Source organism: Lithobates pipiens, unplaced genomic scaffold (assembly GCF_037356315.1).
Source record: "Lithobates pipiens isolate NorthernLeopardFrog02 unplaced genomic scaffold, aLitPip1_a1.2 Scaffold_10, whole genome shotgun sequence".
Lineage (NCBI taxonomy): Eukaryota > Metazoa > Chordata > Amphibia > Anura > Ranidae > Lithobates > Lithobates pipiens.
Window position 1 is genome coordinate 100,922,958 of NW_027507686.1, and position 24,080 is coordinate 100,947,037.

At 46.0% G+C, this 24,080-nt stretch overlaps 4 pseudogenes; all 4 read right to left on the reverse strand.

Annotated features, from left to right (window-relative positions):
• Nucleotides 1-3,919: 3,919 nt before the first annotated feature.
• Nucleotides 3,920-4,038, reverse strand: LOC143955489 (5S ribosomal RNA; annotated as a pseudogene).
• A 2,015-nt stretch (nt 4,039-6,053) lies between these two features.
• On the reverse strand, nt 6,054-6,172 carry LOC143948951 (5S ribosomal RNA; annotated as a pseudogene).
• Nucleotides 6,173-6,931: 759 nt separating this feature from the next.
• LOC143954607 (5S ribosomal RNA) lies at nt 6,932-7,050 on the reverse strand (annotated as a pseudogene).
• A 322-nt stretch (nt 7,051-7,372) lies between these two features.
• On the reverse strand, nt 7,373-7,491 carry LOC143951482 (5S ribosomal RNA; annotated as a pseudogene).
• Between the last annotated feature and the right edge of the window lie 16,589 nt (nt 7,492-24,080).

Here is a 24,080-nt window from a genome sequence, read left to right on the forward strand (position 1 = left end):
GTGCAGGGCAGCTCAGAGGCCTTCTCCTGTCCACGGATGCGGAGAAGGCCTTCGACCGAGTTGCGTGGGATTACATGCTGGCCTCATGCAGATGGGTAGGAATGGGAGAGCGGATGATGTCGTGGCTCTCGGCGATATACCAAAATCCCTTGGCTAGAGTCAGGGTTAATGGTTCCTTGTCGGATCCGGTGACTATCGCAAATGGGACCAGACAGGGATGCCCCCTGTCCCCACTTTTATTCATACTCTCCCTTGAGCTGTTTATTAGAACGATCAAAGGGGAGGACTCGATCAGAGGGTTCAGGGTTCGAGATAGGGAGTTTAAAGTAGCGGCTTACGCCGATGACCTGATGTTTTACCTAGTGGACCCACACACGCCGATCCCCAATTTACTTAAGGCCTTTACGAACTTTGGTTACATATCAAATTTAAAAATCAACTTCTCCAAATCTGAAGCTTTAAATATAAACTTAAACCCTGAAGACCTACCGTATATACTCGAGTATAGGCCGACCCGAATATAAGCCGAGGCCCCCAATTTACCCCCAAAAAAACTGGCAAACTTATTGACTCGTGTATAAGCCGAGGGTGAGACATGCCTGTCCATCCCTGTGTGTGTGTCCGTCCATCCCTGTGTGTCCGTCCATCCCTGTGTGTCCGTCCATCCCTGTGTGTCCGTCCATCCATCCCTGTGTGTGTGTGTGTCCATCCATCCATCCATCCCTGTGTGTGTGTGTGTCCATCCATCCATCCATCCCTGTGTGTGTGTGTGTCCATCCATCCATCCATCCCTGTGTGTGTGTGTCTCCATCCATCCATCCATCCCTGTGTGTGTGTGTCTCCATCCATCCATCCATCCCTGTGTGTGTGTGTCTCCATCCATCCATCCATCCCTGTGTGTGTGTGTCCATGTGTGTGTGTGTGTGTGTGTGTGTGTGTGTGTGTGTGTGTGTGTGTGTCCAGCCTACCTGTGTCCCGAGCCTGTGTCCCGAGCCTCCGTCCCGTGCCTTGCCTCCTTGCCTCCGTCCCGTGCCGTGCCTTGCCTCCTTGCCTCCGTCCCGTGCCTTGCCTCCGTCCCGTGTCGTGCCTTGCCTCCGTCCCGTCCCGTGCCGTGCCTTGCCTTGCCTCCGTCCCGTGCCTTGCCAGGATCGCCGCTCTTCGTCGGCGCCTCGGCGGCCATTCTAAAATTCAAAAGCCGCGCCTCCGCCTTCGCCTGTGATAGGCGGAACACTGAATTTCCCAGCAGCCTGTGTTCCGCCTATCACGGACATCGTCTCATCCTCGTCCGTAGTACGAGGATGAGACGATGTCCGTGATAGGCGGAACACAGACTGCTGGGAAATTCAGTGTTCCGCCTATCACAGGCGAAGGCGGAGGCGGAGGCGCGGCGTTTGAAGGGTAGAATGTCCGCTGTCTGTCTGCTCGACACGCTGATCGAGCAGGCAGACAGCGATGACTCGAGTATAAGCCGAGGGGGGCACTTTCAGCCTCAAAAAAGAGGCTGAAAATCTCGGCTTATACTCGAGTATATACGGTAACTAGATTTGAAGGGAACTGCCCGTTCCGCTGGGAGAAGGTAGCGCTTAAATACCTAGGGGTGTGGGTGGCGCCAGACATTGGTAAAGTTTTTGATCTTAACTTTCCCCCGTTGCTAAAAACAATTGAAGAAGACTTGCGTTCATGGGGTGCGCGGTGGTTCTCCTGGTTTGGACGGGCCGCTATTCTGAAGATGTCAATATTACCTAGACTGATTTACCTATTCAGGACGCTACCGGTCCGGATTCCGAGAAGCTTCTTCCATAAATTAAATTCACTGGTGTTGAATTTCTTATGGAACAAAAAGAGGGCGAGGATTAGATTCGCCCTTCTGACGAAACCCAAGGTCAAGGGAGGGCTGGGGCTTCCGGACTTCAAGAAATACCAGTTAGCGGCCCACCTGACCAGGATAGTCGATTGGCAATGCCATAAGAGCGATAAGGACTGGGTGGGATTGGAAGACATGCTGTCTGAGAATAGATTAAGATTCTCTCCATTGATTCCCCTGAACAGACTAAAAGAAGAGATTAGCCTGAACCCCCTGACTGAGACAACACTGGCACTGCTACACGCGACGACAAAATATTTTGCTGTAACAACCCCATATGGCCCCCTGACTCCACTACGAGACAACCCGGACTTTATTCCGGGGACGGGAAACACTTTCTTCTATAACGCGACTTCCGAAGCCCCGAGGCTGGTGAAGGACTGTTTCACCCATGGCAGAATGAAAGACCTGAACACACTTAGGAGAGACTGGGAAGCCCCCAAAATCCCCCTTTGGACGTACTTCGTACTCAGGAGCTTTGTTAATTCCCCGAGACATAAGGAAGCATTTCATAGACCCTTGACGGATTTTGAGTCGGTCTGTGCGTCTGGTGAGTGACAGATTAAGACTACCTCTGTAGCGTATTCCTGGCTGCAGAATCTAACTAAGCACTCTGAGGACAACTGTAAGATTAAGTGGTCTCTGGAACTCCAAAGAAATATTACGGACTCGCAGTGGGGGGACGCTTGTGCATTGGCCCATAAATGTTCAATTAGCGCTTCCACCCAAGAGTTATGCTACAAACTACTGATAAAATGGTACCACACTCCAGACAAACTTCACAGATGGTTCCCACAGGTGTCGGAGATGTGTTGGAGATGCCAAAGCGATGTGGGGACACTTACACATATCTGGTGGAGCTGCCCCAAGTTAACTCCCTACTGGGATGAGGTGAGATCATTAATCACTCAAATGACACGTACCTCCATTACATTGGACGTGGCTTGTTGTCTCCTGCACATCACCGACATACCTCGGAAGAGGTATAAAAATTCGTTGCTCAAACATCTGCTGAATGCTGCTAAAGCACTGGTGCCGCTGCACTGGCGTTCCCCCAGAGTCCCCACGGTGAAAGAATGGTTGATTAAGGTAGCTGATACCTATGCAATGGAAGAAACGGTGGCTCAGGCCCATGAGGTGGTGGACCAATTTGATGACACCTGGACACCTTGGGTAGTGTTCAGATATTCTAAGAGACATGCCGATATCCTCCAGACCATCTGAGGCATGGTATACTTGCATAGACTACTCACCTCTGTTCTCTGGTTTTTTTTTTTCTTTTTTCTTCTCTTTCTTTTTTCCTCTTTTCCTCTTTTATCTTTCCTCTCTGCTCCCTTCAACTCTGAATGATCTTTCTTTCAGTTATTAATCACAGATTTTATCTGGAGGATTAGTTCATTTTGCTGTATGGTACAGGCGGTTTAGGCACCTGCGAGCTTACTCACATTCTTTCCTCACTGGTTAAGAATACTAGACGAAGGGGGTTTGCCTTAGACGATCGAGTAGCTTTTATTGTACAAGCTATAGCCTCTGGCAAATAGGTGTACCAAGAGGACAAGATTTCGCTGATTCTTAAAGTATTTTTTATGTACCACCAAACGCAATTGTAATGTTATAACTCCTGTTATTGTTTCACCTTTATTTTCAATAAATGCTATTGATGTGAAAAAAAAAAAAAAGAAGACTACGGCATCTGGAAATCCCAGGCGGTCTCCCATCCAAGTACTAAACTGGTCCCAACCCTGCTTAACCTCTCAGATCACATGAGATTGGGCTCTTTCAGGGTGATGTGGCCGTAGGAGATTTCTTCAGGCACTCTCAACCCTCTTGACTAACGCCAAGATGGTCACCTTGGGAAACAAACAAAAAAAACAAGTCAACGCCAACAATATAAAAAGAAGCCTACAGCACCTAGTATTCCCAGGTGGTCTCCCATCCAGGTATTAACAAGGCGCGACCCTTTCTAGCCTCTGAGATCAGAGGAGATTGGGTGCTTTCAGGGTGATGTGCCCAGCGAAAAAAAATAAACGAATCAATGTCAACAACATAAAAAGAAGCCTACAATAACTGGTATTCCCAGGTGGTCTCCCATCCAGGTACTAACCAGGCCTGACTCTTCTTAGCCTCCAAGATCAGACGAGATTGGGTGCTTTCAGAGTGATGTGGCCATAGGCAATCTCTTCAGGCACTCTCAACCCTCTTGACAAACACCAAGATGGTCACCTTGGTAAACAAACAAAATGCTTTCGGACCATCGTGCAACAATTTTGGCCTTTATTACAGGCCGACCCTATTGTAAATCAATACATAACTGACTCACCTGCAATTACTTTTAAGAGATCACAATCTCTAAAAGATTGTTTAGTTAAAAGTCATTTTATTGACAATCCATTATCCACTTCTTTGAAACAATTCGGCACATATTCCTGTGGTCAATGCGACACGTGTCCGTATATTAATAACTCTTGTAAAGTGAAACTACCCAATGGTAGTTGTTTTTTTCCTAAGTTTCATGTTACGTGTTCCACCCCCGGCATCGTATTTCTAGCGCAATGCCGATGCGGAGGCTTCTATGTTGGTAAGACTAAACGACTGTTTTCAATCCGCATTAAGGATTATATTAAACCTATACTAAATAAGTCACAGCCATAAGTAGGCATATTGGGACTTACCATTCCTTTGACCCTGATTGGATTCGTTTTACAGCTTTGGCACATATACCCTTGAATTCACGAGGTGGTTCTGTTGACAAGTTTCTTTTACAAACCGAGGCCAAATGGATTTTCACTTTAAAAGATACCCAGTACCCGGGGTTCAATGAAAATATCAGTTTTAGATCATTTTTATAACAGTGTTCTTTTCCACTTTTTCCCCTAACCCCCATTCTGGGTTTTCCCTGACAACAGGACTTAGATGAAGAAATTTCCTTCTTTTTTTCTCCCCCTCCTCCCCTCCCTCCATTCCCCCTTTTTTTTTTTTTTTTTTTTATTATTTCATTATTGGATTTGTTATAACACCATATGAATTGACTTGATCATTGCTGTAATTATAATTGATATTTTTTTCTCCTTTTGTGTCTAATAATAAACTAGTTATCATGGTACCCTGGTTTGTTTGTATCTGTGTTCGCGGATCATGCTGCACAAACATTGGGATCTCTGTTGTTCACTATGACTCTCGTTCACAGGGCGGCGCTCCACAGATCGCTAGCGCCGTGTCCGGGATTAATCGATACCTTTTTTTTTGCATCGCTGGGATAAATCAGTGGGTCCATTAGCCTTTTCCTTTTGGTTGGGGGGCATACGGACACCCAGGGTGCCTCTTGAGTCATTGACTTTGGGGACACCCGTTATGGTGGATCACTGGCTGTTACCCCTATTATGGGGATAGGGCTAGTTTGCATACAGGCTTGTCTACTTCCGTCTCTATAACACCAGAGACCCATTATGGCCATCTCTCTATTGTTAACCCTGTTGGCAACTGCCCAGCTGGAAGCTCCACCTCCAGCTTAGTGGCATGATGGGAAATGTAGTCTGGCAGTCGGCGTAACTGGCTCTGCACATGCGCGGTGTTCTCTCCAGAATGTCCGCATCGAGCCGGTGACGTCAGACGCCGGTGACGCCGGTGACACCGGTGACGCCGGTTGCACATATCTTCATCTAGTGTTGATTCCTGGTTTGCGGTTGCTGGTCGATAGGTGGTAAGCGCCATTTTGTTTAGATCACATATGCCTGGGTTGCTATATATATCTATATTTATCTATGTATCTTTGTAATTACATTGTAGATTTATGTTACTTTGTATATTAATTCTATATTATATTTATCGTTAGTTGCACATTCCCCTGAAGAAGCTTGTTGCGAAACATGTTGGGAACGAGTGCTATCAGTCTTTCAACTTGCATTTCCGGGATCCCTCTAGTCCAGTAAAAATGCGTACATTGTTCTTTGTATTTCTACGTACTATATTTGACACTATAGTGCTTTTTAATGTATATGAATAAATTAATTTTTATTATATTTCGTTCTATTAGTGTTTATAATTGCACCGCTTAAAAATCTCCCTTGTTTCCCCTTCCCATCCCCCTTCCCCGTTTTGTAATTTTCATATTTATTAGGAGATGATGTGCCTATCTCTGCACGGTGTCACTGGATAGGTTGGACCATATTGTTTCTATAACATAAGAAGAAGTCTACAGCACCTAGTATTCCCAGGTGGCCTCCCATCCGGGTATTAACAAGGCCTGACCCTGTTTAGTCTCTGAGATCAGACGAGATCTGGTGCTTTCAGGGTTATGTGGCCATAGGCGAACTCTTCAGGCACTCTCAACCCTCTTGACAAACAACAAGATGGTCACCTTGGTAAACAAACAAAACAAAAACAAGTCAACGCCAACAACATAAAAATAAGCATGCGGCACCTGGTATTCCCAGTCGGTCTTCCATCCAGTTACTAATCAGGCCCGACAATGCTTAGCCTCAGAGATCAGACACGATCGGGCACTTTCAAGGTGATGGGGCTGTAGGCGATCTCTTCAGGCACTCTCAACCCTCTTGACAAACACCAAGATGGTCACCTTGGGAAACAAGCGAAACAAAAACAAGTCAATGCCAACAACATAAAAAGAAGCCTACGGCACCTAGTATTCCCAGGTGGTCTCCAATCCAGGTACTAGCAAGGCCCAACCCTGTTTAGCCTCTGAGATCAGAAGAGATTGTGCGCTTTCAGGGTTATGTGCCCATAGGCAATCTCTTTGGGCACTCTGAACCCTCTTGACAAATGCCAAGATAGTCACCTTGAGATACAAGCGAAAAAAAAACAGGTCAATGTCAACAACATAAAAAGAAGAATACGGCACCTGGTATTCCAACGCCATCTCCTATCCAGGTACTATCTAGGCCCAACCCTTCTTAGCCTCAGAGATGAGAAGAGATAGGGCTCTTTCAGGGTGTTGCTGCTGTAAGCGATCTCTTTGGGCACTCTCAACCCTCTTGACAAATGCCAAGATGGTCACCTTGGGAAACAAGTGAAAAAAACAAACGAATCAACGCCAACAACATAAAAAGAAGCCTACAATAACTGGTATTCCCAGGTGGTCTCCCATCCAGGTACTAACCAGGCCTGACTCTTCTTAGCCTCCAAGATCAGATGAGATTGGGTGCTTTCAGAGTGATGTGGCCATAGGCAATCTCTTCAGGCACTCTCAACCCTCTTGACAAACACCAAGATGGTCACCTTGGGAAACAAGCGAAAAAAAAACAGGTCAACGCCAACAACATAAAAAGAAGCCTACGACACCTGGTATTCCCAGGCGGTCTCCCATCCAGGTACTATCTAGGCCCAACCCTTCTTAGCCTCAGAAATGAGAAGAGATAGGGCTCTTTCAGGGTGTTGCTGCTGTAAGCGATCTCTTTGGGCACTCTCAACCCTCTTGACAAATGCCAAGATGGTCACCTTGGGAAACAAGTGAAAAAAAACAAACAAATCAACGCCAACAACATAAAAAGAAGCCTACAATAACTGGTATTCCCAGGTGGTCTCCCATCCAGGTACTAACCAGGCCTGACTCTTCTTAGCCTCCAACATCAAACGAGATCGGGTGCTTTCAGGGTGATGTGCCCGTAGGCAATCTCTTCAGGCACTTTTTCACCCTCTTGACAAACGCCCAGATGGTCACCTTGGGAAACAAAAAAAACAAGTCAACGCCAACAACATAAGAAGAAGTCTACCACACCTAGTATTCCCAGGTGGTCCCCCATCCGGGTATTAACAAGGCCCGACCCTGTTTAGCCTCTGAGATCAGATGAGAACTGGGATCCCAGTTGAAGTCATTGGATGACGTAACGCGTAGGAAACCGGAAGTGACGTTTACATCCGAGCAAGGCGCTCGCCGGTCCATTGTTATAACTGTGTACTGTTCCGTTTTTCTTGTGAGTAGACAAGTTTTATCTTAAATAAAAGTGTTGGTTTGAAATACTACACCATGGTGGACCTTTCTGACTTATCCCTTTGAGCTTGCCTGTCATTTATAACCCACGAGGAAATCGGAGGAGTTTGTGGTATCTCCAGAAGTCCGCTCTGCAGCCATCCCTTTGATCATTCTCTGTAATTTAGTTGCTTTGTTTCTCGCTGCATACCTTGCAGCTGCGAGGTAATTATATAGCATAAGCATCACTGGCACGGAATATCACCAGAAGAGAGTTGGTTTGGCACATTGCACTTTAATTTTTGGATTGTGATTATTGCATTCAAATTGCACGATTGGACTATGTATGGGACACTTTAGTGTGATTCACTGATGTTATCGTAACTCACTCATTTGCTGCTATTGATTCCCGTTGGAATTAGTCTATTTTTTGCGTGTTTTAATTAATTTTATATACACTGCAATTTTACACTGTTTTTTTTTTTATTTTTTATTTGGTGATATGTGTTTTATTGCATTTAGCAATGTACCCTGAATTTTTGACACCTGAATGATGCACAGAGACACCTTTAAATAGTTAATTTATGTATAAATGCATGTATGCACTTTTCATATAACTTTTAAGCACTTGGCACTGTTTTAGTTTACAAACTCAGTTGCACCGATACTCGTTTTTGCTAGTATTAATGATTTATTTTTATTTTTTCATATTATTTGGTTTTCAAGGTAGCGCAACACAACCCCCCCTGTTTTAAGTATATATAGCATTGAGAGCCAACTCATACAGTGATTGCTGCTCCTGTTGTTATTTTGCCTTCTGACCTTATTTGCCATAGAGCGCGGAAGCCTCTTGATATACAAGGGCACTGGTAAGTCACTTCCTAGGTCTAGGGGGTTCTAAAAATGCCTGTAGGTTACCACCCCCCCCCTGCAAGACTGGAGCCAGCCTCACAGGATGAGTCAGTGCCCCTGTCAGGTTTTGCAGCCTCTCCTAATATTTCAGCCCCGATATACGTCACTGAGGACTCCCTTAGGGCTACATTGGAGGGTTTTGAAGGGAGAAACATATTGTTTCAGCTTCCCTGAAAGACAGCAGGAAAAGGGGTAGACCCCCTCCCTCTGCTGAGATTCCTCTTTCAGATGACACTTCTGACAATGAGGAGAGATCCCTAGCTTGGGACAGGGATCTTGAGCAGTTGGATGAACCAGAGGAAGAGGAGAGAGTCCCCTCCTCCAAGGCGCTCAGAAAACAGGTGCAGTATTATACTGAATTGGTGCGTACCACATTCAGAATGTCTGCTGCTGAGATCGCTACGTCCTCTGTTTCTTCCCTGGGAGTCAGGAAAATCCCACAGACTGCCTTTTCCTTTCCAATTCATCCCTTAATGGATAAATTGTTGCATGAGGATTGGGAACATCCCGATAAACTTTTTGCTCCTCCTAAAAGGTTTTCTATGCTTTATTCTCTGGAGGAAAGTTTCACCAAGAAATGGGAGGTCCCATCTGTCGATACGGCTGTTTCTTGCGTGAATAGAAACCTGACCTGTCCTTTGGATAATGCTCAGGTATTTAAAGATCCAACTGATAAAAAGCTGGAAACATTATTAAAAGCCTCCTTTTCCATGACTGGCGCTGTAGTGCAACCTACAGTCGCAGCTGTGGGGTTGTGTCAGTTCCTCAAGGAACAGGTTAAGCAGATGCTTGGCCTCCTTCCCAGTGAGGAAGTGGAGAATTATGCAGAAATACCTCAAATTCTGTGTTTCATGATTGATGCGATTTTGGATTCTGTCCAACAAGCATCTCGTTTGTCTCTCCTGTTGGTACACATGTGAAGGGCCCTATGGCTAAAGAATTGGACAGCTGAGCTATCATGCAAGAAGCATTTGATTGGGTTCCCGTTTAAAGGGGAAAGTTTGTTTGGAGAAGAATTAGACAAATTCGTCCAAAAAATTTCATGGGGTAAATCTACTCTCCTTGCAGTCAAAACGTCCATCATTTAGGCGTTCTCTCTCTCCCGGAGCATCAAGCTCTAAGCAGTGGCGACGGTCTTCTCAACCCCCCTCTACAGGAAAGGCTCAAGGCCGGGCCCAGGCGCAGAAGAAATCCGGGGGGCAAAAGCCTGCCAAGCAGAGCCCAAAAGCTTCCTTGAGAAGGGGCGCCCCCGCTCGGCCGAGTGGGAGGAAGGCTCCTGCAGTTTGCGGAAGCCTGGCGGGAAGAGATCCGGGACAAGTGGGTGGTCTCTTCGGTATCTCTGGGCTACAAGCTGGAGTTTCAGGAGATTCCACCTTCTCGCTTTCTAAGGTCAAGGATCCCCAGGGACCCAGTAAAGCAAAGACCGCTATTTCTGGCCTTAGATCACTTACTATCCCAGGGGGTGATAGTAGAAGTGGACCCAAAAGAACAGGGTTCAGGGTTTTACTCGCATCTCTTCACTGTTCCAAAGCCAAATGGAAGTGTCAGACCTATCCAGGATCTGAAGGATCTGAACAGTTTTTTACGCATCCAGTCCTTCCGAATGCAGTCAATTCGCACTGTGGTCTCCTCCCTGCAAGGGGGAGAGTTTATGGCATCAATAGACATCAAGGATGCATATCTCCATGTGCCAATTTTTCGCGCACACCAAAAGTATCTAAGGTTCGCGGTAGATTGGTGCCATTTTCAATTTGTAGCCTTGCCGTTCGGGCTCGTGACGGCCCCTCGAGTCTTCACAAAGATTCTGGACCCTCTCTTGGCAAACCTAAGAGTTCAGGGTATAGCCGTCATGGCTTATCTAGATGATTTGCTTCTCATAGAGAAAACAGTAGCGCTCCTGAACCACGGTGTTACCAGAACGCTAGAACACCTGGAACGTCTAGGTTGGATTATAAAAAGTCATCCCTACAGCCTGCTACCAGGTTGGAATACCTGGGTATGGTTATCGACACCGCTCAGGGCAAGGTGTTTCTACCAAGGCCAAAAGCCTTGGCCATTGGGGATCTGGTGCGCCTAATTCTGGGCAGATGATCTTCCCCCATTCGGTTGTGCATGAGACTGTTAGGGAAAATGGTCGCCTCCTTCGAGGCCGTTCCATTCGCCCAGTTCCACTGAAGGCCTCTGCAAAGATGCATCCTTGCGGCTTGGAACAGGAAGCCCCAGTCGTTGGATCTTCCTATGCGTCTATCCCCAGGGACACGCAAGAGTCTCGTCTGGTGGTTACAAACGAGAATTCGCTGAAAAGCAAAACTTTTCTTCCTCTTCCATGGAAGATTATTACGACAGATGCCAGCCTGACAGGCTGGGGAGCAGTGTTGGAGGAGACGTGCTCGCAGGGGAAATGGTCTGCGATCGAGAATCTATTGCCCATAAATGTCTTGGAGATCCGGGCAGTTTATATGGCTCTCATAAACTGGTCTTTCAGACTACGGGGTCTCCCTGTTCGGGTTCAGTCTGACAATGCCACTGCAGTGGCCTATATCAATCACCAGGGCGGTACCAGGAGTCTGGTTGCTCAAAAAGAGGTGAATCGCATACTTGTCTGGGCAGAAAGGCATGTACCATGCCTTTCTGCAGTCTTCATTCCAGGAGTGGAAAATTGGCAGGCGGATTTTCTGAGCCACCAGCAGTTGTGCCCAGAAGAATGGGATCTGCACCGCGCCGTATTTTGGAACATATGTCGCAGGTGGGGTACTCCAGACGTAGATCTGTTTGCGTCCAGGTTCAACAGAAAACTGGACAAGGTCGTGTCAAGGACAAGAGATACACTCGCTCAGGGGTCGGATGCTCTGACAGTTCCCTGGGGTAAGTACAATTTGATTTATGCCTTCCCCCCGTGTCCGCTTCTGTCGCGGTTCCTGGGAAGAGTCAAGAGGGAGACAAAGTTGGTTCTTTTGGTAGCCCCGGCTTGGCCCAGGCGACCGTGGTACGCAGAGATCATGAAGTTGGCAGTAGGCAGGCCGTGGATCCTCCCTCTCCGGCCAGATCTGCTCTCACATGGTCCAATTTACCATCCTGCTTTACACAGTCTGAATTTGACGGTTTGGCTGCTGAGACCCACATTCTGAGAGACCGTGGGCTTTCGGGGCCAGTCCTTTCTACTCTGGTCAATGCCAGAAAGCCGGCCTCCAGGCTTATTTACTACAAAATCTGGAGGGCATATGTTTCCTGGTGTGAACTCAGGGAATGGCATCCTAGAAAGTATGTCATTAGCAGGATCTTGGCCTTCCTCCAGTCAGGCCTAGAAATGAATTTGGCCGTAAGCACTATCAAGGTGCAGATTTCGGCCTTGTCAGTGTTTTTTCAGAAGCCACTTGCATCGCATTCCCTGGTGCAGGCTTTCATCCAGGGGGCTATGCGGATAAGGCCGCCAGTCAAACCTCCGGTGTGCCCATGGGTTCTGAATTTGGTTTTCTCAGCTTTGCAGGGGCAACCTTTTGAACCTTTGCATCAGGCTTCGTTAGTTCTTTTGACTAAAAAATTGGTTTTCTTGGTAGCCATATCCACGACTAGAAGAGTGTCAGAACTAGCAGCTCTCTCCAGCAAAGAGCCGTATCTAATTATTCATAAGGACCGGGTCGTAATGCGTCCCAACAGGTCCTTTCTGCCTAAGGTGGTTTCAGGATTCCATTTGAATCAAGATGTAATCCTACCATCCTTTTTTCCGGACCCACAGTCCGCAGAATAAGAATCTTTGCACACTTTGCATGTGGTAAGGGCAATCAGTATCTATCATCAGGCAACTGCTCAGATAAGGAAAACTGATTGCTTATTTATTTTGCCGGAAGGCCCTAGGAAGGGCCAGGAGGCATCAAAATCCACTCTCTCAAGGTGGATTAGACAGATTATTTCTCAGGCCTATAGTGTTAAAGGGAAGATCCCTCCTTTTCAAGTGAAAGCGCACTCAACTAGGGCTGTAAGTGCTTCTTGGGCAGTGCATCACCAGGCCTCCCTGGCTCAGATCTGTAAGGCTGCAACTTGGTCATCAGTCCACACATTCACCAGATTCTATCAGGTGGATGTCAGAGGGCAAGAGGATATCACCTTTGGGTGCAGTGTACTGCAGGCTGCAGTTTAGGTCCACCGGTCCTTGGCGGTCTACAGGGGCGGGCTGGGCCGGGGGGCAGGGTGGCAATTTCCCCCTAGGCTGCCCTAACAATATATGCATAATGGCTGGCGGCCACTGCTCACGATTTTTTTTCCTTTTCGGGTCAGGGCAGGGGCTGCAAGCTGAGGCAGAGGGAGGGGCGCGGAAACTCAAGAGACACTCACACTCACTTATGTAGTGGAGGCCACTCTGTTCCTGCACCTCCCGTCGGTCGCACTCACACTAATCCACTGACAGTGGAGTGAGAGCCAACCTGACCTGTCAGTTCGTGTGGGGGATTCCCCCCCTCCTCTCCTCCGAACACTGCAGCCTGTGTGAGCGTCCGCCCACTCTGTTCCCTCCCCTGCTTCCTCATTGGTAGAGGGAGGGAGCCCATCAGAGCCTCCAGCAGCTGCAAAGCATTGTGGGACATGTAGTCCCGGTGGCCTAATAGCAATTCCTGGGCGCAAAAAATTCCCTAGCCTGACCACAGGAAGAGAACAAACGAGAGGCTGCGGGGGAGCAGACTGTCACCCCATGAGGCTGATCCTGAGGACAGAGCAGAGATAATGTAAGTTTTTTGGTGAATGTGTTTTTTTTATTTTTTCTTAAAAAGAAAAGTCTTACACTATGAAGATTTCTCACTTCTTTCCCATTGTTTCAAGCTGGGAGCTGATATTATTAACCCCTTCATGCCTAAACCTTTTTTGACACTTGTTTACAAGTAACAAATCTTTTGTTAGAAAATTACTTAGAACCCCCAAGCATTATATATATATATATATATATATATATATATATATATATATATATATATAATTTATATATAGAGAATAAAATGCCAATTGTTGCAATATTTTACGTCACACTGTATTTATGTAGCTGTTTTTCAAATACAATTTTTTTTGGAAGAAATACACTACCGGCATTTTCATCCCTTCCTGCCCAGGTCAGTTTTCATTGTGCGGTCATGCAACATTGTACCCAAATAAATTTTTTCCCACAAATAGAGCTTTCTTTTGGTGGTATTTGATCACCTCTGCGGTTTTTATTATTTGCACTTTAAACAAAAAAAGAGTGCCAACTTTAACCACTTCAGCCCCGGACCATTTTACTGGCCAAAGACCAGACCACTTTTTGCGATTCGGCACTGCATCGCTTTAACTGACAATTGCGCGGTCGTGCGACGTGGCTCCCAAACTAAATTGACGTTCTCTTTTTCCTACAAATAGAGCTTTCTTTTGGTGGTATTTGATCACCCCTGCGGTTTTTATTTTTTGCGCTATAAACAAAAATAGAGCGACAATTTTGAAAAAAACGCATTATTTTTTACTTTTTGTTATAATAAATATCCCCCAAAAATATATAAAAAAAAAATTTTTTCCCTCAGTTTAGGCCGATACGTATTCTTCTACATATTTTTGGTTAAAAAAATCGCAATAAGCGATTATTGATTGGTTTGCGCAAAAGTTATAGCGTTTACAAAATAGGGGATAGTTTTATGGCATTTTTAGTAATATTTTTTTTTTACTAGTAATGGCAGCGATTAGTGATTTTTATTGTGACTGCGACATTACGGCGGACACATCGGACATTTTTGACACATTTTTGGGACCATTGTCATTTATACAGCAATCACTGCTATATAAATGCAGTGATTCCTGTGTAAATGACACTGGCAGTGGAGGGGTTAACCAGGGGGTGGCAGTGTAGGGGTTAAGTGTTCCTAGGGGTGTGTTACTAACTGTGGGGGGGGGGGGCTGGGCTTTCATTTAGTGAACACTGATCTCTGCTCCAATCACACGGAGCAGAGATCAGCGTAATTTGTTGCTAGGCAGAACGGGGAGATGCTGTTTACAACGGCATCTCTCCGTTCAGCCGCCCCGTGAGACGATCGCAGATATGCCTGCCTGTGCCATTGTGCCGATGTACATCGGCGTGCGCTGGTCGGGAACTGGTTAACCACTTGCTTACTGGGCACTTAAACCCCCCTCAGTCCCAGACCAATTTTCAGCTTTCAGTGCTCTCACATTTTGAATGACAATTACTCAGTCATGCAACACTGTAACCAAATGATTTTTTCGTCCTTTTCTTCATACCAATAGAGCTTTCTTTTGGTGGTATTTGATCACCTCTCGGTTTTTTATTTTCTGCGCTTTAAATGAAAAAAGACCGAAAATTTTGAAAAAAAATGAATTTTTCTTCGTTTCTGTGACAAAATTTAGCAAATTAGCAATTTTTCTTCATAAATTTTGGCCACAATTTATACTACTACACATCTTTGGTAAAAATAACCCAAATTTTTGCATATTATATGATCTGTGTGAAATTTATAGAGTCTACAAGCTATGGTGCAAATCATAAAGATTTGCAAAAAAAGATCACATCTGATGTACTAAGGCCTATCTCCATTCTTGAGACCCTAACAAGCCAGGAAAGTACAAATGCCCCCCAAATGACCCCTTTTTGGAAAGTAGACATTCCAATGTATTTAGTAAGAGGCATGGTTAGTTATTTTAAGTTGTCATTTTTTCCCATAATTCTTTGCAAAATTAAGATTTTTTTTTTTTTCACAAAATTTTCATTGTAATAGCTTATTTCTCCCACACGGAATGTGCATACCACAAATAACACCCCAAAATACGTTCTACTACTCCTCCTGAGTATAACGATACCAAATGTGTGAGACTTTTACACAGCCTGACCACATACAGAGGCCTAATTTTGAAGTAGCACCTTCAGGCATTCTAGGAGCATAAATTACACATTTCATTTCTCAACCACCTATTACAGTTTTGAAGGCCCTGGAACACCAGGGCAATGGAAACGTCCAGAAAATGACCCCATTTTGGAAAGCTAACACCCCAACGTATAATCTATGAGGCATAAAGAGTCTTTTCAATGGTTCATTTTTTTCCAGAAGTTTTCGGAAAATGTGGAAAAAAATGAAAACGCATTTTTTTTTACACAAAGTTGTCCGTTTATAAGATATTTCCAACGCATAGCATTTACATAGCAAAAATAACACCCCAAAATACGTTCTACTACTCCTCCTGAGTATAACGATACCAAATGTGTGAGACTTTTACACAGCCTGACCACATACAGAGGCCTAATTTTGAAGTAGCACCTTCAGGCATTCTAAGAGCATAAATTACACATTTCATTTCTCAATCACCTATTACAGTTTTGAAGGCCCTGGAACACCAGGGCAATGGAAACGTCCAGAAAATGACCCCATTTTGGAAAGCTAACACCCCAACGTATAATCTATGAGGCATAATGAGTCTTTTCAATGGTTCATTTTTTTCCAGAAGTTTTCGGAAAATGTGGAAAAAAATGAAAACGCATTTTTTTTTACACAAAGTTGTCCGTTTATAAGATATTTCCAACGCATAGCATTTACATAGCAAAAATAACACCCCAAAATACGTTCTACTACTCCTCCTGAGTATAACGATACCAAATGTGTGAGACTTTTACACAGCCTGACCACATACAGAGGCCTAATTTTGAAGTAGCACCTTCAGGCATTCTAAGAGCATAAATTACACATTTCATTTCTCAATCACCTATTACAGTTTTGAAGGCCCTGGAACACCAGGGCAATGGAAACGTCCAGAAAATGACCCCATTTTGGAAAGCTAACACCCCAACGTATAATCTATGAGGCATAATGAGTCTTTTCAATGGTTCATTTTTTTCCAGAAGTTTTCGGAAAATGTGGAAAAAAATGAAAACGCATTTTTTTTTACACAAAGTTGTCCGTTTATAAGATATTTCCAACGCATAGCATTTACATAGCAAAAATAACACCCCAAAATACGTTCTACTACTCCTCCTGAGTATAACGATACCACATGTGTGAGACTTTTACACAGCCTGACCACATACAGAGGCCTAATTTTGAAGTAGCACCTTCAGGCATTCTAAGAGCATAAATTACACATTTCATTTCTCAATCACCTATTACAGTTTTGAAGGCCCTGGAACACCAGGGCAATGGAAACGTCCAGAAAATGACCCCATTTTGGAAAGCTAACACCCCAACGTATAATCTATGAGGCATAATGAGTCTTTTCAATGGTTCATTTTTTTCCAGAAGTTTTCGGAAAATGTGGAAAAAAATGAAAACGCATTTTTTTTTACACAAAGTTGTCCGTTTATAAGATATTTCCAACGCATAGCATTTACATAGCAAAAATAACACCCCAAAATACGTTCTACTACTCCTCCTGAGTATAACGATACCAAATGTGTGAGACTTTTACACAGCCTGACCACATACAGAGGCCTAATTTTGAAGTAGCACCTTCAGGCATTCTAGGAGCATAAATTACACATTTCATTTCTCAACCACCTATTACAGTTTTGAAGGCCCTGGAACACCAGGGCAATGGAAACGTCCAGAAAATGACCCCATTTTGGAAAGCTAACACCCCAACGTATAATCTATGAGGCATAATGAGTCTTTTCAATGGTTCATTTTTTTCCAGAAGTTTTCGGAAAATGTGGAAAAAAATGAAAACGCATTTTTTTTTACACAAAGTTGTCCGTTTATAAGATATTTCCAACGCATAGCATTTACATAGCAAAAATAACACCCCAAAATACGTTCTACTACTCCTCCTGAGTATAACGATACCACATGTGTGAGACTTTTACACAGCCTGACCAAATACAGAGGCGCAACATGCAAGAAACACCGTCGGCGTTCCAGGGACACATAGCCTGCACATACCAAGAATTACACCCCCAAATACATTATGCTGAGCAAAGGGTAAAGAAAAGATTACCTGTGGTTTTAGAAGCGCAGTTGTCCACAGGAGGATATCACTGGTCCAGGCAGCAGGCAGGGACTTGGTCAGCAACAGCGAACACAGTTTTTCAGGCAGCAGGCAGGGATACTGTCCATATTACAGTCCAGGGTTAGTGCAGAGATGTCAGCAGTGCCAAAAATATTGGTCCTGGTAGTAGGCAGGTCCTTGTGGTGTGGTCAGTGCGGCATGATGGCAGTAAGTCCTACAGGCAGCAGACAAAAGTAGAGCCTCGTTCAGGACAGAATGGGGATAGGGGTAGAGGCTTCTCCCTCCCAAATCTCTTTGAAGCCTCCGAGTCTCCAGACCCTAATCTAGGAATAAGAAAACAAAGAAAATTGTTTTCTTCTTCCAGAAAAACTATACTGGAGCCCCTCACATATGTGAGACCCCGTGTTGAATCCCACTAGTCCAGTTGCAGAATACAAGATCAGTCCAAGAGGCAGGCAAATATCGTGGTCAAACAGTCCAAGGTCAGTTCCAGATCAGGCAGAGATATATACAGAATCGTTAGACAGAAGCATGGTCGAATAACAGTCCAGGGTCAGTTCCAGATGAGGCAGAGGTATGTACAGAATCGTTAGGCAGAAGCGTGGTCGAATAACAGTCCAGGGTCAGTTCCAGATCAGGCAGCGGTATGTACAGAATCGGCAGGCATAAGAGTGGTCAAATAACAAGCCAGGGTCCGTTACAGAGCAGGCAGTGGCATAAGGGGTGTGAAGGTGTATGAAGGCAGGAACTGAGGATTATGTTTACCATACTTCACTAAAAATTTATTGAAGTATGGTAACGCCGAAAACAGTCGCCTATACAGAGGCCTGGTTGGGAAGGACATTGTGCACAATAATAAGATGTGTCTTTTCTGACTCCTGCTTTGGTACACGCCTTACATCTTTTTTGGCGTCTTTTGCCTGCTGGTGTGGGGGGAATTTTATCCGGAAAGTGGCGCTCGGAGAGTCGACTTACAACGTCTGATCGGATATTTTCTGGTGGGCCGTTTGGGAATAAAAGGGCTGTGAAAACTTCCTCCTGGTAGCCAAAGAAACGTTTGGGGTTTTGGGTGGCGTTGCTGTAAATTACATATGAATTGTAAATGGCCAATTGAAAAAAATAAATTACTACTTTTTTGTACCAATGATATGTCCGTCTTGAGACCAGATATGGTTCCATCATTTGGTCGTTGAAGTCGACTCCTCCCATGAACAAATTATACTCTGAAATACATTTGGGTTTCTTTACGGGGCCATTCCTTCTGGGGATTTCTACGAAGGTATCGTTGTGGATAGAAGATAACATGTACACATCTCTTCTGTCCCTCCACTTCACTGCCAGAACCTCCTTGTTTCTTAGACTTGCGGTTTCTCCTTTCCGCAGCTTCTTGTTCACCAGACTTTGAGGAAAGCCCTTCCGGTTCTTTTTTACAGTGCCACATGCTGGCGTCTTCTTCCGGTGAAGGTTGTGGAACAGGGGCAGAGATGTGTAGAAGTTGTCTACATAGAGGTGGTAGCCTTTATCCAGTAGGGGGTATATGAGGTCCCAAACAATTTTTCCGCTGGATCCCAAATAATCCGGACAATTAGGGGGCTGTAGCTGGGTGTCCTTCCCTTCGTACACCTTGAAGGAATATGTGTACCCTGTGGCTCGGTCACATAATTTGTAGACCTTCACCCCATAGCGGGCCCTTTTGCTGGGCATAAATTGCTTCATCCTAAGCCTGCCACTAAATTTAATAAGGGACTCATCCACACATATGTGTTGGTCCGGGGTAAACAATTTGGGGAATATTTCAGAAAAATAATTTAGTATTGGTCGAATTTTGTAAAGGCGGTCATAATTTGGATCATTTCGTGGAAGGCATTGGGAATTGTCACTGAAATGTAAGAACCTCAGGATCATCTGATACCTGGTTCTGGGCATTACCGCGGAGAAGAGCGGTGAGTGGTGGAGGGGGTGGGTTGACCAGTAGGTACGTAATTGTTTTTTTTTGTTGAGTCCCATATTAAATGTGAGGCCTAAAAAAAGCTTGAACTCCTCCACCGTTAGGTCTCTCCATTCGTAGGGACGGGCATAATAGGAGGTCGGATTTTGAAAAATAAATTGTTGTGCATACAGGTTGCACTGGGCCACAATTGACGCCAACATGTCCTCCGTAAAAATTAAATTAAAAAAATCGATGGGGCTAAAATTCTCCGTGTCCACCTGGACTCCTGGCTGGGCGGTGAAAGGGGGAACATTGGCCTCTCCTGAATTAGGAGGAAGCCACAAGGGGTTCTGAAGGGCATAGGGAAGGCCAGCATGGCTCCTAACCCTTTGGGGCTGAGATGACACCCCACTGGTACTTGGCCTTTCTTGCTGGGGCACTGCGGTGCTGGTGGACGGCATTGCGGTGCTGGTGGACGGCACTGCGGTGCTGGTGGACGGCACTGCCTCACTAGAACGCCTTCGCTTGATGGGCCGGATATCTTCCTCCTCGGATTCATCAGTCAGTGTTTCACTGCTGAGGACTGGCTCATAAGTTGCGTCTTCAGAATCCGAATCCGAAAAGGAATCGGAAGAGGAGAGCTCCCCGTTGCTCTCGTCGGCCGCGGAAATAATTTGGTACGCCTCCTCAGCGGAAAAGACGCGTTTAGCCATTGTAGCACTGATGGGCACTGATGAGGTGGCACAGATGGGCGTTTTTGAGGTGGCACAGATGGGCGCTTTTGAGGTGGCACAAATGGACACTGATGGGTCGGCACAGATGTGCACTGATTTATTGCACAGATGTGCAGATTTGTTGCACGGATGTGCACTGATGAGGCGGCAGATGGGCACTGCTGAGGCGGCAGATGGGCACTGCTGAGGCGGCACAGATGGGCACTGCTGAGGCGGCACAGATGGGCACTGCTGAGGCGGCACAGATGGGCACTGCTGAGGCGGCAGATGGGCACTGATGGGTCGGCACAGATGTGCACTGATTTATTGCACGGATGTGCACTGATTTATTGCACGGATGTGCACTGCTGAGGTGGCAGATGGGCACTGCTGAGGCGGCAGATGGGCACTGCTGAGGCGGCAGATGGGCACTGCTGAGGCGGCAGAGATGGGCACTGCTGAATTGGCACAGATGGGCACTGCTGAGTCGGCAGATGGGCACTGATAGGTCGGCACAGATGTGCACTGATTTATTGCACGGATGTGCACTGATAAGGCAGCAGATGGGCACAGATGGGCACTGCTTAGGCGGCACAGATGGGCACTGCTTAGGCGGCACAGATGGGCACTGCTGAGGCGGCACAGATGGGCACTGCTTAGGCGGCACAGATGGGCACTGCTGAGGCACAGATGGGCACCGATTGGTACAGATGGGCACCGATTGGCACTGGCTGGCACTGGCGGGCACTGGTGGGCACTGGCGGGGCACTGGCGGGCACTGGTGGTGCACAGATGGAGTACTGGCGGTGCACAGGTGGGCACTGGCGGTGCACAGGTGGGCACAGGTGGGCACAGGTGGGCACAGGTGGCCACAGGTGGGCACAGGTGGCCACAGGTGGGCACAGGTGGGCACTGGCAGGGTAGATCTGGGCACTGGCAGGGCACTGGCAGGGTAGATCTGGGCACTGGCAGGGTAGATCTGGGCACAGGTGGGTTTTTTATCAGTTTACTGCAACTTTTCAACTCACAGACACCTTCGGTCTCCTCACACGCTATCGCTGTGTGAGGAGACACGTTCGGCAATGGGTGATGATCTCATTTGTTTACATTTGAGATCATCACCCATTGGAGGAGGCGATCGCGCTGTAAACGGCCGCTGTGATTGGCCGTTTACAGCGATCTGTGATTGGCTGTGTCCAGCGGACACGGCCAACACAGATTTTCCCCGATGCGCGCTCCCGGGAGCGCGCGGGGAACTCTTAAAGGGGACTACGTCAATAGACGTAGTCCCGGAAATTGAGATCCGCGCTATACACGTCTTTTTACTATAGCGCGGATCTCAAGTGGTTAAAAAAAACACAATATTTTTTACTTTTTGCTATAATATGCCAACTTAAGCCTTAACAGTTTAGGCTGATGTGTAATTTTCTACATATTTTTGGTAAAAAAAATTGCGATAAGCAGTAATAAGTTATTGATTTATGGAATTTTTATTATTTTTTTCTTTTTACTAGTAATGCTGCAATTTTTATTGTGACTGTGACATTGCGGTGGACAGATCGGACACTTTTGACACTATTTTGGGACGAGTGACTTTTATACAGCGATCAGTGCTATAAAAATGCACTGATTACTGTATAAATATCACTGGCAGGGAAGGGGTTAACACTAGGGGCAATCAAGGGGTTAAATGTGTTACCTAGGGAGTGATTCTAACTGTGGGGGAGATGGGACTGACTAGGGAGGAGACCAATCCTATATACTAGGAACATACGATCTGTCTCCTCTCCCCTGACAGGATGTGGATCTGTGTATTTACACACACAGATCCACATTCCTGCTCTGTCATGAGCGATTGCGGGTGCCCGGCAGACATCACAGCAACTGGGTACGTGCATCGGCTCCTCGTGACGTGTACCTCAGTGTACCGCCAGGAAGCCAAGGATGTCCTATGATAAAGTGGTGACATCTATCATAGAACCTGGTCCAGGAGGCACGACTTCGTATGACAGAAGCCGCACTGGGTAAGCGGGAGATCTCCGCTCTGTGTTATCCAGCAGCTTTTCTCTCTCTAATCCCCATGCACTGAACAGACTGCATTGATGGGCTATGGTGAGGCTGCATTGATGGGCACTGACAAGGCTGCATTGATGGGCATTGGTGAGGCTGCATTGATGGGCATTGGTGAGGCTGCATTGATGGGCACTGTTGATGGTGAGCTGATTCGTGGATTAATGGGCCACTTGACTAGACTTGCCCCCCAGGCCTAAGGCTGCCAGCCCTCCCCTGGCGGTCTATATATTATGATCTCTGTCTCCCTCCCCTCAATCTGAGCATTGCTTTGGGACATCCCACTATGTAATGAAGCTCCTGTGTCCCGTGATGTATGATCAAGAAAATAGGATTTTTATATACAACTTACCTGTAAAATCCTTTTCTTGAGAGTACATCACGGGACACAGGGCTCCCGTCCCTCTTGGATTTTACGTGGTTTCCTATTGCTTTGCTACAAAACTGAGGTGCCTCCCATATGGGAGGGGTTATATAGGGGAGGAATTCTCCTTAATTGGGGGTTAACCAGTGTCCAATCACCAGAGGTGCCTATATAACCCACTATGTAATGAAGCTCCTGTGTCCCGTGATGTACTCTCAAGTAAAGGATTTAACAGGTAAGCTGTATATAAAAATCCTATTTTTAATGTTGTTGGCGTTGACCTGTTTTTTTTTTTGCTTTTTTCCCAAGATGACCATCTTGGCGTTTGTCAAGAGGGTTGAGAGTGCCCAAAGAAAGTGCCTACGGCCAAATCACCCTGAAAGCGCCCCATTTTGTCTGATCTCGGAGGCTAAGCATTGTCGGGCCTGATTAGTAACTGGATGCGAGAACGACTGGGAATACCAGGTGCCGTAGGCTTCTTTTTATGTTGTTGGCGTTGACATGGTTTTTTTTTCCGCTTGTTTCCCAAGGTGACCATCTTGGCATTTGTCAAGAGGGCTGAGAGAGCCCAAAGAAATCTCCTACGGCCACATCACCCTGAAAGCGCCCGATCTCATCTGATCTCAGAGGCTAAGCAGGGTCCGGCCTGGATAGTACCTAATTACAGGTGCTATAGGAATCTTTTTATATTGTTGGCTTTGACCTGTTTTTTTTTCGCTTGTTTCCCAAGGTGACCATTTTAGCATCTGTCAAGAGTTTTGAGTATGTCCGAAGCGGTCGCCTAAGGCCACATCACCCTGAAAGCGCCCGATCTCAGAGGCTAAGCAGGGTTAGGGCCAGATGGGAGACCGCCAGGGTCTATGTTGTTGGCTTTGACCTGTTTTTTTTTCACTTGTTTCCCAAGATGACCATCATTTGTCAAGAGGGTTGAGAGTGTCTGAATAGAACACCTTTGGCCACATCACCCTGAAAGCGTACAATCTCATCTGATCTCAGAGGCCTAGCAGCGTACGGCCTGGTTAATACCTGTATGGGAGACCATCTGTGTATGTTGTTGGCGTTGACCTGTTTATTTTCGCTTGTTTCCCAAGGTGACCATCTTGGTGTTTAACAAGAGGGTTGAGAGTGCCCAAAGAGATCACCTATGGCCCTATAGAGGGTGTAGGTAAGGGCTACAAGAGCGTGGTCAGACAAAGTAATATGGCCGATGGAGGAAGAGCTCACCAAGTGCAGTTGGTCATGTGGAATCAAGAAGAAGTCTATCCTAAAGTATGATTTGTGAGGGGAAGAGCAAAAAGAGTAGTCCCTTTCTCCGGAGTGTTGCAGACGCCAGACATCAACTAATT